Source organism: Sphaerodactylus townsendi, linkage group LG06 (genome assembly GCF_021028975.2).
Source record: "Sphaerodactylus townsendi isolate TG3544 linkage group LG06, MPM_Stown_v2.3, whole genome shotgun sequence".
NCBI lineage: Eukaryota > Metazoa > Chordata > Lepidosauria > Squamata > Sphaerodactylidae > Sphaerodactylus > Sphaerodactylus townsendi.
Genome location: NC_059430.1, coordinates 17,047,077 through 17,065,653, shown reverse-complemented (window position 1 = coordinate 17,065,653; position 18,577 = coordinate 17,047,077). Strand labels below are relative to the sequence as shown.

The window sequence follows — 18,577 nt, the reverse complement described above, 5'->3', positions numbered from 1 at the left end:
TGGGATTTGCTGAAGTCTCTCCCCTCCCCCAAACCGGCGCTCCCTAGACCACACACCCCAAATCTCCCGGAATTTCCCAACCCGGATTTGGCAACCGGAGGTGGGCCGAAGCGGTCCTTGCAGGGAGCGCAGCCAGCCGGCCAGCCAGCCAGCCGGCGACCCACGTCGCCCGGGGAGCCATCCGATCCGGGCCCCCTGGACACCTCGCGCCGCGCCGGATAGCCTGAAACCGAAGCCCGCGGCCGAGGGGGCCAGATCGGCAGCCGCTGATAGCGGGAAACTCGAGCGCGCTCCCCGGGCGGCCCGGACGCCTCCAGCCCGCATCGGCAGCCTGGCCAGCGCCAGCCAGTCGCCACGGGGCGCCCGGAGACTGCGCGGAAGGCGGCGCGCGCGGCCCTCGCGCCCCCAAGAAGCGCACAAGCCCCCATTCATGAGGCGCCCCCCCCCCCCAGACCCCCTTCCCCCGGGCAAAGCAGGGGAGTGGGGAAATTCTTTCTTTCTTTCTTTCTTTCTTTCTTTCTTTCTTTCTTTCTTTCTTTCTTTCTTTCTTTCTTTCTTTCTTTCTTTCTTTCTTTCTTTCTTTCTCTTTGCTTCTCTCCTCTCCTTCCATGTTTCTTTCTTTCTTTTGCTTTTCCTTCCTTCCTTCCTTCCTTCCTTCCTTCCTTCCTTCCTTCCTTCTTTCTTTCTTTCTTTCTTTCTTTCTCTTTGCTTCTCTCCTCTCCTTCCATGTTTCTTTCTTTCTTTTGCTTTTCCTTCCTTCCTTCCTTCCTTCCTTCCTTCTTTCTTTCTTCCTTTCTTTCTTTCTTTCTTCCTTTCTTTCTTTCTTTCTTTCTTTCTTTCTTTCTTTCTTTCTTTCTCTTTGCTTCTCTCCTCTCCTTCCATGTTTCTTTCTTTCTTTTGCTTTTTCTTCCTTCCTTCCTTCCTTCTTCCTTCCTTCTTTCTTTCTTTCTTTCTTTCTTTCTTTCTTTCTTTCTTTCTTTCTTTCTTTCTTTCTTTCTTTCTTTCTTTCTTTCTCTTTGCTTCTCTCCTCTCCTCTCCTCTCCTCTGCTCTCCTTCCTTCCTTCCTTTTTTCTTGTTTTCTTGTTTTCTTTCTTGTTTTCTTTCTTTCCTCTCCTCTCCTCTCCTTCCATATTTCTTTTGCTTTTCCTTCCTTCTCTGTCCTTCCTCCCTTCCTCCCCCTCATTCCATCTTTCCAACCTACCTCACAGGCCTGTTGTGAATCTAAAATGGAGGGGGGGTGTTAAACGGTGTCCCCTTTGGCCTTGAGGGGAACTGCAGGAGAGAACTTCAATCCCCAGTAGGGGCTTGGGTTCCAGCACACGTCCTGGAGGGATGGTAGCTCAGTGGAAGAACATCTGCTTGGCAATCAGAAGGCCCCAAGTTCAATACCCACTCCCCAGCACCCCCAATTGGAAGAGTCAGGTGGCAGGTGGAAGACCTCCACTTAAGACCCTAAAGAGCTGCTGAAATCTCCCCCTGGGTCTCTGGAGAGCCACCTGAGTAGATAATTGATGGACCTAGGGCCTGATTCAACATAAGGCAGCACTGTGTGTTGAAGGAAATGCTGTGGCTCACTGGAAGAGCCTCTGATCCCAGGTTAAGTCCCCAGCATCTCCAGGTAAAAGAATCAGGTGCAGGAGACTTCCACCTGGAGACCCCGGAGAACAGCTGCCAGGGGTCTGCAACCTGCGGCTTTCCAGATGTTCATGGACTACAATTCTCATCAGCTCCTGCTAGCATGGCCAATTGGGAATTGTAGTTCATGAACATCTGGAGAGCCATAGGTTGCAGACCCCTGCCGTAGACAATACTGACCTTGATGGACCATTAATCAATAGTAGAAGAAGAAGAGTTTGGATTTATAGGAGACTCAAAGGGGCTTACGATCTCCTTTCCCTTCCCCCCCTCCCCACAACAAGCACCCTGTGAGGGTGGGGCTGAGAGAGCTCCATAGACCTGTGACTAGCCCAAAGTCACCCAGGTGGCATATGTTGGAGTGCACAAGCTAATGTGGCTCACCAGATAAAAGACTCCACAGCTCAAGTCGCAGAGTGGGGAATCAAACCCGATTCTTCAGATTAGAGTGCGCACCTGCTCTTAACTACTACGCCACTGCTGCTCTCATAACATGTGTTTATTTACATATTCATTCATTCATTCATTCTCCCATCTTTTTACAGTTGCGTTCAAGACAGCTGACAAAATACAATGAAATACAATAACATGATGCAATAACAATAAAACACTTAAACCCAGTATAAAAAATTCAACAAACTCATGCCATGCAATAACAAGAATCAAGCCTACAATAAAGTACACCAATAAAACCTAAATTGCTCCTTCTAATGTTAAAAGCTGTTTGAGATATAAAACATCTTCACCTTATGACTGAAGGAGAGCAAGGAAGGAGCACTGCGGGCTTCCGTAGGAAGAGTGTTCCAAAGTCCAGGCACCACCACCAAGAAGGCTGTTTCCCGGGGACCTTCTCAGATTCACTGAAGGGATGAAGAAAGAATGGTCCCTCAGCTGGTAATCTTACTAATGGGGCCGGTTACTATGGGATTAGGCGATCCATCAGATAACTTGCCCCACTTTTTCCCCTGGAGTCCTGCTGCCAGCCTGAGTTGACAATAATTTTGATGGACCTAGGATTTGATTCAATAGAAGCCAACTTCTTGTCTTCATGCAACCATTGAAGAGGAGAAGCACCAAAAATGACTTCTATCCTTGATTAACTACCTGGAGTTGAATCCAGTGGGGCTTAGCCAAGAACCCAATTTCATTCATCTGGAATAAAAGAGTACAGATCGTGGGCAGACAAATTCGACCCCTTGACTTCATCCCAATGAAACTGGCATTGTTTAGATACCTGCCTGAAGTGGTTTGTCCTGATGTGGTTATAGAACCAGTGTGGTGGAGTAGTTAAGAGTGGTGGACTCTCATCTGGGAAACCGGGTTTTGATTCCCCACTCCTCCAGATGAGCAGTGGACTCTTATCTGGTGAACTGGATGTGTTTCCCTGCTCCTCCACCTGAAGCCTATTGGGTGACCTTGGGTCGGTCACAGCTCTCTCAGAACTGTCTCAGCCTCACCTACCTCACAAGGTGTCTGTTGTGGGGAGAGGAAGGGAAAGCAGTTTGCAAGGTGCCTTAAGGAAAGAAAGGTGGGGTATAAATCCAAACTCTTCTTTTTCTTCTAGTGCATCAAGGACTTCATCCACTGCAATCTTCTCTTGTGCAAGGCCCAATAGTAGTAGTAGTAGTAGTAGAAGAAGAAGAAGAAGAAGAAGAAGAAGAAGAAGAAGAAGAGGAGGAGGAGGAGGAGGAGGAGGAGGAGGAGGAGGAGGAGGAGTTTGGATTTCTATCCCCCCTTTCTCTCCTGCAGGAGACTCAAAGGGGTTTACAATCTCCTTGCCCTTCCCCCCTCACAACAAACACCCTGTGAGGTAGGTGGGGCTGAGAGAGCTCCGAGAAGCTGTGACTAGCCCAAGGTCACCCAGCTGGCGTGTGTGGGAGTGTGCAGGCTAGTCTGAATTCCCCAGATAAGCCTCCACAGCTCAGGCGGCAGAGCTGGGAATCAAACCTGGTTCCTCCAGATTAAATACACGAGCTCTTAACCTCCTACGCCACTGCTGAACCCACTAGTTTTCATATAAAGGTGTTTAAGGGTTGAGGTGCCCGTGATTGACACGTGCTGGTTTTCCCAACAAGAGTGTAAAATAGCCTAGGAGGAAAATCATCTCCAGTCATGTGAAGGGACAGAACTTAGTACACAGAAGGTTCCAGGTTCAAGACCCGGCATCTCAAGCAGCTGGATTGGAAAGGACTATCAGTTGATTCCCCACGGGGAAATTCTATCTAGATCAAACCAAATTTGTAAAGAAACCGCACTTTTTCATCAGGGTTTCAACCTCCCCACCGCAGCATGTATCCAGTGAAGACATGTAGGCCTATCTTGGACCCCAGAAATGTAGCAATCCCCACTACCACGCGACCTCCTTTGCGGGTCTCTCTTGATTGGCTCACGTGCTGTGTAGGCGCAGGAATTTTTCCCCTGAGACTTGCTAACCTGAGGTTTGCTTGTTTGCAAGGATGAACGTTTAAGCGTTTAGGCGCTAAGCAGGTTTTCGCTCGTTTGGAAGGGTGAATGGTTAATCGTTGAAGCGGTTTTTCGTTATGCTAACACCGAGACCAACAGCAAAATCAAAACCCGGAAGAGGCTGTGTGCGCATCGCTCAGCCCGCCGAGAGCTGATTGGTTGCTAGACTTGAGTCACGCTCCACGAATTTCAGGAATTTCAAACACAGATTGGACCCCATTGCTCCCCATGAAACTGGATCAAAAGCGTGTTAAGGGGAAAAGTTGTACTTGCAAGCAGGTTCTGCCGAGACGTGGGATAAGGGGGAGAATGAGTGCCAGAAACAGGATGAATCTCTGTTCGTCACTCATGCAGTGGGGAGTTCTTGCTGAAACCTGGATATTTTGCGTGAGTATCACGTGATTAATTGACTGTGGGGAACCAATTGGGCAGACACAGCAGAATGGTTCCTATTTCCACTGATGGAAATTCTCCCCCCCCCCCCTAAGTGTTTGGGGAATAAAGCCCATCTATTTTAATAGCACTTCTGTCCTGGGGGGTCATGTTCAGAAGCAGGGTTCTCTGTCCCATTTATTTTAAGATTTAGTAGCATAGCAATGACAGAGAGAGAGGGCAGTGTGGGGAGAGGAAGGGAGAAGGAGAGGGAGAGAGAAGGAGAGGGAGAAGAGAAAGAGAGGGGGAGGGAGAGGGAGAGGGAGAGAAAATGAAAGGGAGAGTGGGAAGAGGAGGAGAGAGAGGGAGGGAGGGAGGGAGAGAGGAAAGGGGAGAGGAAAAAAGAGAAAGAGAGGAGGAAAGAGGTGGAGCAGCAAGATAGACAGTGGGGAAGTGAGAGAGAAGGAGAGAGGGGGAAGAGGGAGAGAGAGGAGAGAGAGCTGGGGGATCCCCCCCCCATAAAGAGGGAGTAAGAGAGAGCGAAAGAGGGAAGGAGGGAGAGAAAGATGAATGCAGATGCTATTTACTCCCCCCCTTTCTCTTTATTACCTCCTCCTCTTTTCTGAAATTTGAGGTAGGGCTTTTTACAAACGGCAGATGTGAAATACTTCCTCTCCTGCCGGGGACAGTTGCAATATTGAAGATCAAAACCTGTCAGGCGCCAAAGACGGAACTGCAGGCAAAACAGAAAGGCTGGGAGATGCTCATCAGCTAATTACAAGCGCAGCTATTATGCAAATGACGCTTGGCAGTGCCACCGCGAAGGCCGAGTTTAAGAGCGGAGATAATGCGAGAAAATTGAACATCCATCTTGGCATGGGAAGGCGTCCATCCAGGCTGGACGCATCCAAAGGCGGCCTGAGCTATCAGACCCAGGCATTGGATATAAAAGGCCATCGCAATACAGAGATTCCTAACTGGTACCAGGTCTGTATATACAGACACGTGTGAGTACAGCCTTGTAAACACACAAACAAGGCAACTGGCATCGGGACAGAGCCCAGCCAGAGTTATGTGCTGTTCCGCCCCAGTCATTCTGGTAAAAGATTTTTCTTTCAATGGCTCACTCAGAATACCAGAACTGGAGGGCGTCTGATCCAGTTGATGGGCAGTAGATTTAAGGTGGACCGGAGGAAATACTTCTTTACACTGAGTGATTAAAATATAGGAGCTTTTGGGGGGGGGGGCAGAGTGGACCCCAAGCATTGAGAGTAGCAGTGGATCCCAGGCATAGACAGCCTTATGAGGGAACTGGTAAATTCATGGAAGACAGGCCTATCAGTAACTACTAGCCATGCTGAGCAAAGGTAATAACTTACGGGAACCTCCATGTTCATAGGCAGTCAACCTGACTTCCCTTGCCAGGAAGCAACATCAGGGGAAAACCCGGGCATCTATGTCCTGGTGTTGGCCCTCCAAAATAACTGGTTGGCCACTAAGTGAGACAGGATGCTGGACTAGATGGACCACTGGCCTGATCCAGCATGGCTCTTCTGATGTTCTCAGGATGCTGGACTAGATGGATCACTGGCCTGATCCAGCAGGGCTCTTCTGATGTTCTCAGGATGCTGGACTAGATGGACCACTGGCCTGATCCAGCAGGGCTCTTCGGATGTTCTCAGGATGCTGGACTAGATGGACCACTGGTCTGATCCAGCAGGGCTCTTCTGATGTTCTCAGGATGCTGGACTAGATGGACCACTGGCCTGATCCAGCAGGGCTCTTCTGATGTTCTCAGGATGCTGGACTAGATGGACCACTGGCCTGATCCAGCAGGGCTCTTCTGATGTTCTCAGGATGCTGATGGACCACTGGTCTGATCCAGCAGGGCTCTTCTGATGTTCTCAGGATGCTGGACTAGATGGACCACTGGCCTGATCCAGCAGGGCTCTTCTGATGTTCTCAGGATGCTGGACTAGATGGACCACTGGTCTGATCCATCAGGGCTCTTCTGAGGTTCTCAGGATGCTGGACTAGATGGACCACTGGTCTGATCCAGCAGGGTTCTTCTGATGTTCTCAGGATGCTGGACTAGATGGGACCTACCGCCTTGATCCAGCAGGGCTCTTCTGAGGTTCTCAGGATGCTGGACTAGATGGACCACTGGTCTGATCCAGCAGGGCTCTTCTGATGTTCTCAGGATGCTGGACTAGATGGACCACTGGCCTGATCCAGCAGGGCTCTTCTGATGTTCTCAGGATGCTGGACCACTGGTCTGATCCATCAGGGCTCTTCTGATGTTCTCAGGATGCTGGACTAGATGGACCACTGGCCTGATCCATCAGGGCTCTTCTGATGTTCTCAGGATGCTGCACTAGTTGGACCACTGGTCTGATCCAGCAGGGCCCTTCTCATTCTAGAAGGGCTTATTCCTGGGGGAAAAAACCCACCCACAAAATATTATAGCCACAATGAGTTTGGGTTTGACCCAGTTTTCTTCAAAGGAGGGTTTCATTGAATGGAGCATGTGCACAAACAATGGTGATTTACCAGCCCTGTGCTTATATTAGAAGCATGAAGAGAGAACTGTGTACATTGTCCAGCCAGTATGATTCTTCCCCTCCCCCACTCCAATCACTAGTAATCGATTTCAGATCATTGCTAACAATCTTTATTCCAAACAAGTTTGCTCGCAGATACATCCCATGGCATTCAAAGGAACTCACTTTCCAACAAACTGCTCGGGTCTGCTGACTCAGAGTAATTCAGGAAGGAGAGATGAATCGATAGCCGGAGAGTGGAAATACATAAACATCTATACCAGAATCTATATGGTGCTTCTGAAAAGCGAATCAATCTCTTTAGGAAAACACGTCAGAAAGTCCATGAAACGTCCTTTCGGAGTCTCACTCACTCCCCAGCATCTGGATTTAAGTCGGTTCACAACCCCTACCTGCAAACAGCAAGTTTAAGTAAGGGAGCGGGTCCTAAGTATTTTAACAGGGCAGTCCTAGGAGCATTTTCTTCGAAGAGGAAGTCCTCTTAAATAAAAAGGGACTTTTCACTGAGTAGACCTGCTTATGCTAGCTTCCTTAGATGTTTGGGTGATGGAATGGGCAGGGCACTAAAACGTTTCTCAGTACTCTGTTTATGTATGTATGTAGATTTATATCTCTCTCTCCCTGCTGGAGCAGGCTCGGAGTAAATACTAACAATGAAATGCAATATAATGTAGAATCAACAACAATAATATCTATCTATCTATCTATCTATCTATCTATCTATCTATCTATCTATCTATCTATCTATCTATCTATCTATCTATCTATCTATCTATCTATCTATCTATCTATCTATCTATCTATCTATCTATCTATCGTTTATCTCTCTGTGTTTTTTCCTATCTTCTATATATCATGTAGCTTATTAATGTATGTCTATCCATCCATCTATCCATCCAGGAGATTTTGCTCTCTGGGAACTGCCCATAAGCGTGACAATTCCACAGCAAAGGCCCCTTCCGCACATGAAAAATAATGCACTTTCAATCCACTTTCAATGCACTTTGCAGTTGGATTTTACTGTGCAGAAGAGCAAAGCCCGCTTGCAAACAATTGTGAAAGTGGATTGAGAGTGTATTATTCTGCATGTGCGGAAGGGGCCAAAAACCAACATAAAAATCCAAAACAACAACATAGGCACAAGTATTTGGCTATATCCACTTCCGGCATCTCATCCAGGGCTGGAGCCTATAAAAGTCTGTCCTAGGGCAAGATGGTTCGCTTCAGAAGCGTCCCAGAATTATTCTATGTTTCTGCACCCCTATACCTGTGTACAGTATATACCGGTTCACTGGTGTCGTCCAGCGCCAAAGTTCATATCCTGACTCTAGTGGACTTAAAAAGTGGTCACTGGATGAACCCTCTCCGGAGCAGTAGATTGGAAGAAACCGACCGCGCCGCGCCAGGCAGGTTGACTCCGGTTTGAGGCCACTGAAACCCGTGGGTTTAGACGGGAGCGCCTCTGCGAAGGGCAGAGCGCGGTGAATGGCACAATACATGTCGAAGGAGGGCGGGGGGGAGATAAAGAGAGATGGAAACGCCAGGATCTCCCACCGGGATGGGTTCACCTCTACTGGCTTGGGGAGGGAAGCCAGCAGCGGGCGATTATCGCCTGGGATCTGGCTGTAGCCCCAATCTTCTCCTTTGCCCCCCCCCCTTCCCAAACGGTCTCCTTGAAGCTCGCCCTGGTGCGCGGGGGGGGGGGGGCGGGGAATGTGTCGCGTGCACGAGCTGGCGGGGAGGGGGAGGAAAGAGGGGGAGGGGAAACCCCATCAGCCAATCAGCGCCCGGAGGCTGTGTTTTGGAGAGGGGCTGGCACCCGCATCAAGCAGAACCAGAAAGCCTGACGACGTCTTCTGTTCAGACAGTCGGAAGCCCCCCCCCCCAAAATAAAAACCCCATCCCCTTAAACAAAACCCCGCCTGTGAAACTGACATGCACTCGGGTCCCTTTCAAAGGGGCCCGCCCTGCGCGTTCTCCACGCGGTCAACCCAGCCCATTCGGAACCGGCCTGGATCAGGGCCAACGGAGCAGGAAACATCATTTGGGGAAAGGGGCCCCGCCCGCACCTTCCAGGTCTTTTGGCACCGGTTTGGCCGCTGGCTGGTTCCCCTCCTCCCCGCCCCCCCCCCCCCGCCCTTTAGAACAAAGCCGACTTTCTCCCAGGCCGATCAATCGATTTTTGCAGGCGTGCGTTTTGCTATTGCAAGGAGAAGCAGAGCTGGGCATCGCCTGACGGGGGGGGGGGGGGAGAGAAAGATCAGCGAGGTAGATGGGGGGGGGCGTCCAAGGGGGAAGGAGATCTGGCCGGCTGGCCATTTCTTTACTAGATCTGAGCTTCGCTTCTGGCTGGGCGCATTTATTTCAGAGGCAATCCTATTGGAGTGAGCCAGACCCAATTCGGAGCAAAGATGGGGCTGTACACCCCCCCCCCTCCTTGACTTCAGGAGTAAATGACATTGCGTTCAGCGGCATTTACTCCTGAGTCAACCTGCAGATGCTTCGGCTGCTAGGGAGCTGTTCTAAAGCGCAGTGACTTGCTACCAAGTCCCACTGCGGGGTGGGGGAGGTTTTACTTCTGAGGAGGCCTATTGAGGATCAGGCTGCAAAAAGGAGGGAGAGGAGAAAACCCGTTTCTTATTAGAGGTGTTAACAGATTTGATACCCCATCCCCCGTTTTCAAACGGCCCCATATAATTTCCAAGGGAGCACTAATTCTGGTAAAAAATAAACAAAACATCTTCGGGTTTATCTGCACACAAAACAGTCAAAAGACGCTTTTGGGCGATTTTTTTTTTAATTAGTGTTTTCTTAAAAAAAAAAATTAGAGTATTTTAAAATATATTTTCCCACCCAAAGGAATAATCGATTCGGGGCGTCTCTTTTCTTCCCGGGGGTGTCTGTGCGCCCAAATCTATAACCCCCCGTTTTGAAACAAAAAAAAAACACCCCAAAACCAAACAAGATGCAAATGACTCCTTATCTTGACTTGGCACTCGGCTCCCCTCTATAAATAGATATATATGATCAATGATCGCCTCTGCCCTCCTTCCCCCCGAAGTAAATAAGACGAAATTAATTTTTTCCCTTCCCCCGGAACGTTTTCCAAGTCCATTTCGGTGAAACGCCGTCCTGAAATTGACACAATAATTAAAGTGGCGCGAATATCTCTTTTCTTTCTAACTTTTATTTTATTTTATTTTTTTAAAAAAATCAGATCTACTTTCTATTTTCCCCAATTAAAAACAGGCATCTCAAACGGCGGCGTTTTCTTCCCCTTTTCCCCAAAATGGAGAAAAAAAACGGGGGGGGGGTAGAGAGCGCCTTCCCCCCCCCCTCTCCCATCGCTTCCTGCCATCAGATTCATTGTGATGTATTAGATGCAATAAATTATCCCCAGTAACAAAACATCGGGAGCTGAAAGGTTGATAATCTGGAAAGCAGAGATAAGAATTCATTATTCTGAATCATTATGAATCCGGCGTTGCTTCTGACTCCCTCCTTAATCAGCTCCTCTGATCCTGGATATGTGAGCGGCCAAGATAAGGAGCGAATCATTTATAATTCTTCACCTCGCCTAATATTTTAAAATAAAGGCAGAGGCGGGCGGGGACGTCATCAAATCCGGGCTCGGGCGCGCGCCTGGAAAGGGGGGAAGGAGCGCGCGCGAGAGAGACCCAACGCAAAAAAAGAGAGAGGAGGGGATGGCAAACTTGGAAATGGGAATCACTTGCGTGTTATTGGAGAGAGACGGTAAGCGACAAAGGAACAGGCGAGCCTCGTTTTCCACGGTGCGCCATTCACAAGTGCATAACCTTTCACGTGTTATGGAGAATTGATTTTTTAAAAAACCCACCTGAAAGGTGCTTGGCGCCTCTGATTTTCCACCGTGCGCCGTTCACAAGTGCATAACCTTTCACGTGTTTTGGAGAATTGATTTTTTTAAATTAAAAAAAAACCACCTTGAAGGTGTTTGGAGCCTCTGATTTTTCCATGATGCGCCATTGACATGTGGCGTGTTTTGTAGAATTTATGACTTATTTAAGAAAAAACACCTCCAAAGCGTTGGATGTCATATTTTATAGGCTGTGGTTTCTTTAAAGAGAGGAGGCTTCTCTAGCGTTTTTTCCCCCTTCCCATCCGATTGATTCAAGGCGCACAGCCTTTTAGGTCTGTCCTTCTCTCAAATGCAGGCGGTGGCGCGCGTGCGCGCGCGCGCGCGCGGGGGGGAATAGTCACCCAAGCAGGATCGAAGTTGAAGAAGAAATCGGGGGAGAACCAACTGGCCAGGTCGAAGGTGGGGTGGGGGAGATTCAAGGCAGAGTTGAGCGTGAAAACGAATGGGATTCATTCGTGTCCAATGAGGTTCACACAGGAGAACTTCCAAAAAGAATTGTCCATGTTTGTGTGCGTGTGCGAGTGTGAGTGTGAGTGGAGGGTGTGTGTATGTCATTGTTCCTGAATGGAGGTGGGCTCGCCGGTTACTCGGGTTATTCGGGAGAGTCAATGCAGGAAAGATGGAGAAGATTCAAAACGAGGCCAAGCATCGTCGCAAAAATGTGTCTCTTCTTAGATTTGACGGGCTTGTTTGGTTACAGCTTTGGTCGAGCGTCTGGACACGCGTATACGACGTGTTTGTACGGTGGGAGACAAGCGGGGCTGGATTACACGCGAGTTAGCCCACCCACACTTTTGCGCAATCGTTACGAGCAGGGCGGTTGAGGGAACCAGAGATGGGCCCCAACGTTTTCCTCGGGGCTGTTTTGATAGAGGATCAGAACTCGGGATCTCCACAAAGGGTTTAGCTTCAGAAAGATTTGGGGACAGCTTTCCCACCCCCTCCTCCCACCCCTAAACAGGACAGTTTGGAGAGAGGGCGAGAAGTGATCCAGCTGAAACGCAGTTGGGGCCTCACATCCAAAGTTCAGCCTCCTAACTTGGCAGTACAGAAGCACTGATTTCTCTAGGGTCGCCTGGCCTCACGTTGAAGCGGGCTTTCTCGGGAGGAAGCGCCGCTGAAGTCCACAGAGCTTGCTCCCGAGTAAACGCACGCAGAGCCTAGTCTCACCCCTAAATCCCTGGGTTTCGATCTGGTTCGTGGATCATGGCTTCTAAACCACCGAGTGGGTTCTGATGAGCAGAAGATACAAATCTGGAGCTCTGCCTCTTTCCGGGTTTTTGGGGGACAGACTGGAGAGCGGATGGGGCAGAGGTCGACCCCTCCACGCCACTCCGGGGTCTCTGCGACCTTCTCCTTGCCTGCCCCCCCCCTTGCCAGAGTGTCGAAGGAGGACGGCATGCCCGGCTGCTCGGCTCATCATGGAGGAGGCGGGCGCCCAACACCCAGGAAGAACCTGGAGATATTCTTGGGATCAAAAACAGAGGAAAAGGGACCCACTCCCCCCACCCCATCCCAGCCTTCTGCCTCCCCTGCCATGAAACTCCCCAAAGATGTTAGACTGTGGGAATGTATGCGTTCAGCTTTATAGCAAGGGCCAGTGGAAATGAGTGGAAAACGTCTGTCTGTCTGTCTCCATGTATTCTATCATATATCTCATATGATGCCCGCCCGCCTGTCTGTCTGTCTATATTTATGTTCTGTTTATCATTCATCTGAACTTTCTCTATCCATGTGTTTTATCGTCTGTCTGTCTGTCTGTCTGTCTGTCTCTATCCATGTATTCTATCATATATATCATATGATAGATATGATGCCCGCCTGCCTGCCTGTCTATGTTTATGTTCTGTTTATCATGTATCTGAACTCTCTCTATACATGTGTTTTATCTATCTATCTATCTATCTATCTATCTATCTATCTATCTATCTATCTATCTATCTATCTATCTATCTATCTATCTATCTATCTATCTATCTATCTATCATATTTCTTACTAACGTCTGTCAGTCTTTCTGTCTGCCTCTCTTTCTCTCTATCTGATTTATAACCACGAACATCACGTTTGCTTTTAGCTCACATTTCCATTTAATTCTCCTCTCCTTCCAACGCTGTGCCATTTAGGCGACAGATTAATTTTCTTTCCCCAAACACTCAATTGCGCCGCGCTCTAGTCGGTCCCCTCCCCAGTACGAAGGCGACGGAGGTCCCGTTTAGGATAACAGCTCCTCCTCACCTGATAATTATTATTATTATTTTCATTATTTTAAAAAACGTCACGCTGGTGAATGGCGTCTTCCCACCTTCCGTTTTCATCTGTTCTCTCTCCCCCCCCACCCTTTCCCGTCCAAACCGATCTTTAATTTATTACCTTAATTGAATTTGTTTGCTAAAGATAGAAATGGGCGTCGGATCGTGTTGCCTTTCACCTTAGAAAGGGAGAGTCATTTTAGAAGAGGAGATAGCAAACTCCCCCGCGTCAACAGAAAAAGGGGGAGGAGGGAGGGAGGGAGGGAGAGTCAGCCGTCCCACCCGGGCTGGAAGAGTGGAGACATGTTCCTATCAGGGGGCTATTTTAATGCCTGGGTTTGATAATTCAGTGAGGGGGGTGGGATATACACATATATTTAAAACCAGCCTTTTAAATCCACCCCCCCCCCAACCCAAGCATTGAATTCTGGCCTCCCCATAGAATCCAGGGGTCACCCCCCTTTTAAACGAAGCCCATCAATAAGGGCTCCGTCCTGATTCGGAATCCGACGACTTCTCAACAGCGTCCCAACCGGGCGAACTAAACAATATTCACCCGGATGCTTCAGAGCCAGACTCGCCTCCTTCTGGGGCGCTGGTGGGGGATTCGCCCAGGGGGGGGGGGGGCTCCCTTCTCCCGCTCGCCAAAGGTCCTGAGCTGGTGCCAGAAGAGGCCAGGATCCCACCCAGAACCCCCCCTTCTCAATTAGGGAATCGGTTTTGGGGTGTCCCCAAACTGGGGCGCCTTGCGGGTCAACTTGAAACAATAAGGAGCTGTGTGTGAGGGTGGGGGGGGGGTATGAATGGGAAAACAAGAAGGCTTGTAGAGAAAGAAGGATGCTGAATTCTTTTTCAGTCCCCAGGACATCTAGGAGTGATCACCGCTGGCCCGGATAGGAAGGACCCCGAAATTCTCGCATACAAGCCGTTCAGACACACACACACACACACGCGTCTGCATTTCCCAGGGAAGCCCGGCTTTTGTCTGCCTGTCACTGTGGTGATGCTCTCTCTCTCTCTCTCTCTCTCTCTCCCTCCCTCCCTCCCTCCCTCTCCCTCTTTCTTCCTTTCTCTCACACACGCACACGCACACGCACACGCACACGCACGGTTCCACTGAGAGAAAACGCCGGCGATCTCCCAAGCGAACACCGTTCAGGAAACTGACTCGAGAAATTGACAAAGAATCCTCTTGATGCTTTTCCACGCCCTGTTTGATTCAAACGAATCCACCGACTCGATGATTAAACTGAAGTTCGGGGTGTGTGTGTGTGTGTGTGTCGCCCGAGATTTCTCCCGTCAGCTACCGTTGGCGTCGCTTCTCGGGGAGGGGGGAGAGAGACAGAGGGCCCGCCACCCCCTCCCCTTCCAATCTTTCTCAGAGGGAAAATCAGAATGGAAACCCGATGTTTGCAAGCGTTTGGAAAGGATTGGTTTGACCCTGGAGGGCGGGGATCCCCGGCTTCAAAGGTGAAGTCCAGCGGGAAGGAAGCGTTAAGAACCCGTCCTCCTTCGATACATTCGGCCCTTGAAGTGAGGGAGGAAATTCGGGGCGGTTTCGTCGTCTTTGGTTCTGAAAAGGTTCTGCAAACGTTTCAGAGGGACTCGGGCGTTAAACGTAGTTCGGGTCACGACTGTGGGGTGGGAGCAAAGGATGGGGAATCTGGAGCAGGATCGTGACGTGTTGGTGCTGCGAGCCCCCTTCCCCAAATATAGCTTGGCGGGGTTCCCGTTCGCCCCACTCCGAGGGAGACCTGAAAAAGGCTGTGTTGGCAGCTGCTTGTTGTGTATTGTGTGCTTGTGCGGGAGAGACATCAGAAGATCTGCGTGCGCGTTTGGGACGTCCTTTCCCCACTTTCACGACTGTCTGTCGCAGCTGACGATCCACAATCCACTTAGGCATTTTAAACCAGATCCAACCCTCTCAGCGGGGAAGGGCGGGTGGTTGAAAGAAAAGCAAATCGACTCATTTGCTTGCAAGTAAATCTAGGCCTAACCGATTTCCATCCAGCCTCGCCGAGGGGGCTGTGTTCTCTGTGGCCCTTTCCTTGTTATGGCTGGGTCTCAAGATCTGGGGTGCCTGCAAGTGGCAGAAAGGCCTCCTTTCCTGTTTCGAACTTCTCTGGCTTGTTGGAAGGGTAAGAAAGAAAGAAAGAAAGAAAGAAAGAAAGAAAGAAAGAAAGAAAGAAAGAAAGAAAGAACAAAGAGAAAAGAATGCAAGAATGAGAGATGAAAGAATGAAAGGTGAGTTAGAAAAGAAAGGAAAGAACAGAGATACAGGGAAGGAAGGAAGAAAGAAAGAGAAAATGAAGTAGAAACAACAGAGAGAAAAAGAAAGAAAGATGGAAGGAAGGAACAACAGAGAATAAAAGAAAGGAAAGAAAGATGGAGAGAACAATGGAGAAAGAAAAGAAAGAAAGAAAGATTGAAGGAAGAGGAAAAAAGAAGGAGCAGCACAGAGAAAGAGAAAGAACAAAAGATGGGAGCAGTGAGAAAATAAAGAAGGAAGGAATAATAGCGATTCAAGGAAAGGAAAAACGGAAGGAAGGAAGGATAGAGGAAAACGTAGAAACAGCAGAGAAAAGGAAAGAAAGAAGAAAGAAAAACAGTGATACAAGCAAAGAAAGAAAGATGGAAGAAAGAGAAAAGAAAGGAACAACAGAGAGAAAAGGAAAGAAAGAAAGAAAGAAAGAAAGAAAGAAAGAAAGAAAGAAAGAAAGAAAGAAAGGCGGCGAGTCTCGTGCGGGCTTTCAATGCCAGATCCCTGATTCACAAAAAAGGGGCGGTGAGACTGACTAAGGTCGCTCCGCATTGAAGCCGTTTGACAAACGCCATTTATATTTCCTCGAAAGCTTTTGCTGTCAGCCCATTGATTCGCGCAGATGCCTCTTCTGTCTCCACCGGGGGCCGAGCGCCCTGCCAGGGGAGTGCCCGGCCCGGGTTGCCTGCCGTGACATCACGGCTCTCGCCTCGAGTCCCCGGCCCGGGAGAGGCCTCCGTCGGTCCCCTCCCCCTTCCTCCCCCCTCCTTCCCGACAGCCCCACACGCCAGCCGCAGGAGGGGGTGCGTCAAAACCACCTGCCCGTCATCTTTCCTCCCACCCACTCCACTCGTCCTGCGCTCCAGCCCAACCCGGAAGAGTTCTCTCTTGCACAGCGAGGAAGAGGAGGAGGCAGGTGGGAGAGAGATCGCGGCTGGCTGCGTGGAAGATGCGGGTCACCCCCATTCCGCTCCCGGCGCCCGCCAGCAGCTGCAGCCATGCGCGCCGCCCGGGCAACCCACACTCGCCTCTCCAGTTCTGAGCGCCCAGAAGGCCACCCGCAGGAGAGCCATTGAAGCCATCCCATAAACCTCCCGCCACCCCCGAGGCGCTGCAGGTGAGTCCAGCACCGGCCCCAGTTTGGTGGGAAACCCCTCCCGCGAGGTCCCCCGTGGCTTCATTTTCTGTGGCTCCACGTGGGGCCCCCCAAAAGAAACCCACCCGGGCCTTCCCTCTCCTCCGCCTGCGCCGGGGAGGGTTCCTCGGGATCGCCTTGGCCGTTCGCTCCCCCGGCTTACCCTGTCTGGGCCGGTGACCTTGAAAGAGACCGGAGGGGCTGGTCAACTTGGGAGCCACGGACTTGCCCCTCGGGGATCAAAATACTGGCCTCGGGGGAGAAGAAGTCTTGTGGATCGCGGCGAGAAGGAGACGGGTGGACGCGACGGGGCAATTGGCCGAATTTGGGGCGGTGGAAAGACGGGAGGTCGGTTTCAAAGCTCCGGCACAAGGCTGGGTTTTAGGGAGAGGGGAGGGGAGAATTTCTGGTCGCTCCGGGGCCGATCTGTTCCCTTTAAAGACGGCGAGGGCCTGGGAGCGCAAGAGGGGGGGGGGGATTTTGCGCGCCAGGCGTTGGAAACAAGTTGCAGGCTCTGGCTTCGAGCGTGGCGCAGTGCGCGGTTTGAAACATGATTGTACCCATCTCGAGGCCTTAGGAAGCGTCAGGCTAGAAAGAAGCATCTCCCGTCTGCATTTACGGCATGTGTGTGACTTTTCGACTATTCTGGGGAACTTCGAAGCGGCGGCGAAGGGCAGATAAACGTTTGTGTAATTTTTGGTCTTGCCTCCGAATCTATCTCGTCAATTTCCTCCTTCAAGGGCCGCCTTTGTCCACCCTGGTCAATTTCACTCTCTTCTCTCTCTCCCGACTCCCAATTGGTTTTTTTTTCTGATTGACTTTCTTCCACCTGTATAGCCAGAAGTGCCCTCCAAAATAGGGATCTCAGGATCTCCGCGCCTTCCTTCTGCGATCCCACCAGCCCTAAAATAACGGCCCTATTTCCAGTTCTAAAATGCCTCAATCGCAGGGAATGCCCCTCGGCATTTACCACGGATCCCGTGTCTGTGGACTGGAAGAAAAAAGCGTTAAAATTATATTCGGCTCCAGATCAGGAAGATAAACGTGTAGAAACGCTGGGGGGGACAGAGAGAGAGGCAAATTAACCCGGGGATAAATCAGACCCCACAGCTACCATTTGAAACCCACGATTCCTCTTGGTTTGGGTGTGGAAAGGTTTGTTTCTTCGGCACTTCTCTCCATCCAGGGATCAATGGCTGCCCCCAAATTAGCCAGGTGGTGTTTCAAAATTCTGTTGTGTGAGATAAGGAGGGCGGGAAAGAAAGAAAGAAAGAAAGAAAGAAAGAAAGAAAGAAAGAAAGAAAGAAAGAAAGAAAGAAAGAAAGAAAATTCGGAAACACTTTTCTTTGGGTGACGGGGCAGTGTGAAAATCTGAAGGGCTCTGCTTGGTTTGCAGTGACCCGCCGAAATGTCAAAACGAAATCGGTTAAGTGAATGGTTAAGTGCTTAATGGAGATCAGTGATTTAGCTGCGAGGGTCTTTTGTTAGGCTCGAGAAGACCCCCGCTTGACAAATGCCACTGAAATAAGCGGCAGACAAGCGGCTAGAAAGAACTCCTTCGCTAACAAATTAAAAGTGAAGGTGTTTTTTCTTTTTTTTGGAAAAACGTTATTTGCGTTGGGAAAGAGCGAGCCTCTGATCTTGGGCCTGTGTTAGCTTTAGGGCGAAAAAAAAACAATGGTTTGCAGGAATTTCTAGAATCCCTCCTTCGGCACTGTGTTGGTGTATATGCTTGTGTGTACAATGTTGGATTAAGCTTAAAGGGAGAACGCTGCGATCCGGAAACCGCTTGATCCTTCGGGGACTCACCGACTCCTCCGTGAAATCCTTGAGGCCGGTCGGGAAGAAATGGCTAAAACAGGCCGAGTCGGTCCCTCGGTTTGAACATTTCCCTGCTGTGTATTTGTGTGCCGTGCGTAAGGACTTCGTTCCAGGGCCTTGAGATGCCGTGCCTATTTGTTAACGTTGGGGGGGGGGGGGGGCGCCGGTCACGCTCGGATCGG

General features: G+C 50.0%; 1 protein-coding gene across 1 annotated transcript in view; it reads left to right on the top strand.

Annotated features, from left to right (window-relative positions):
- Positions 1 to 16,236: 16,236 nt before the first annotated feature.
- The window catches only part of GATA3 (GATA binding protein 3), a 71,897-nt gene continuing 69,556 nt past the window's right edge, over positions 16,237 to 18,577 (top strand). Inside the window, exon 1 of the mRNA XM_048500950.1 lies at positions 16,237 to 16,556. The gene's annotated coding sequence lies outside the window, so the exon portion shown is untranslated. The remainder of the gene's footprint in view (positions 16,557 to 18,577) is intronic.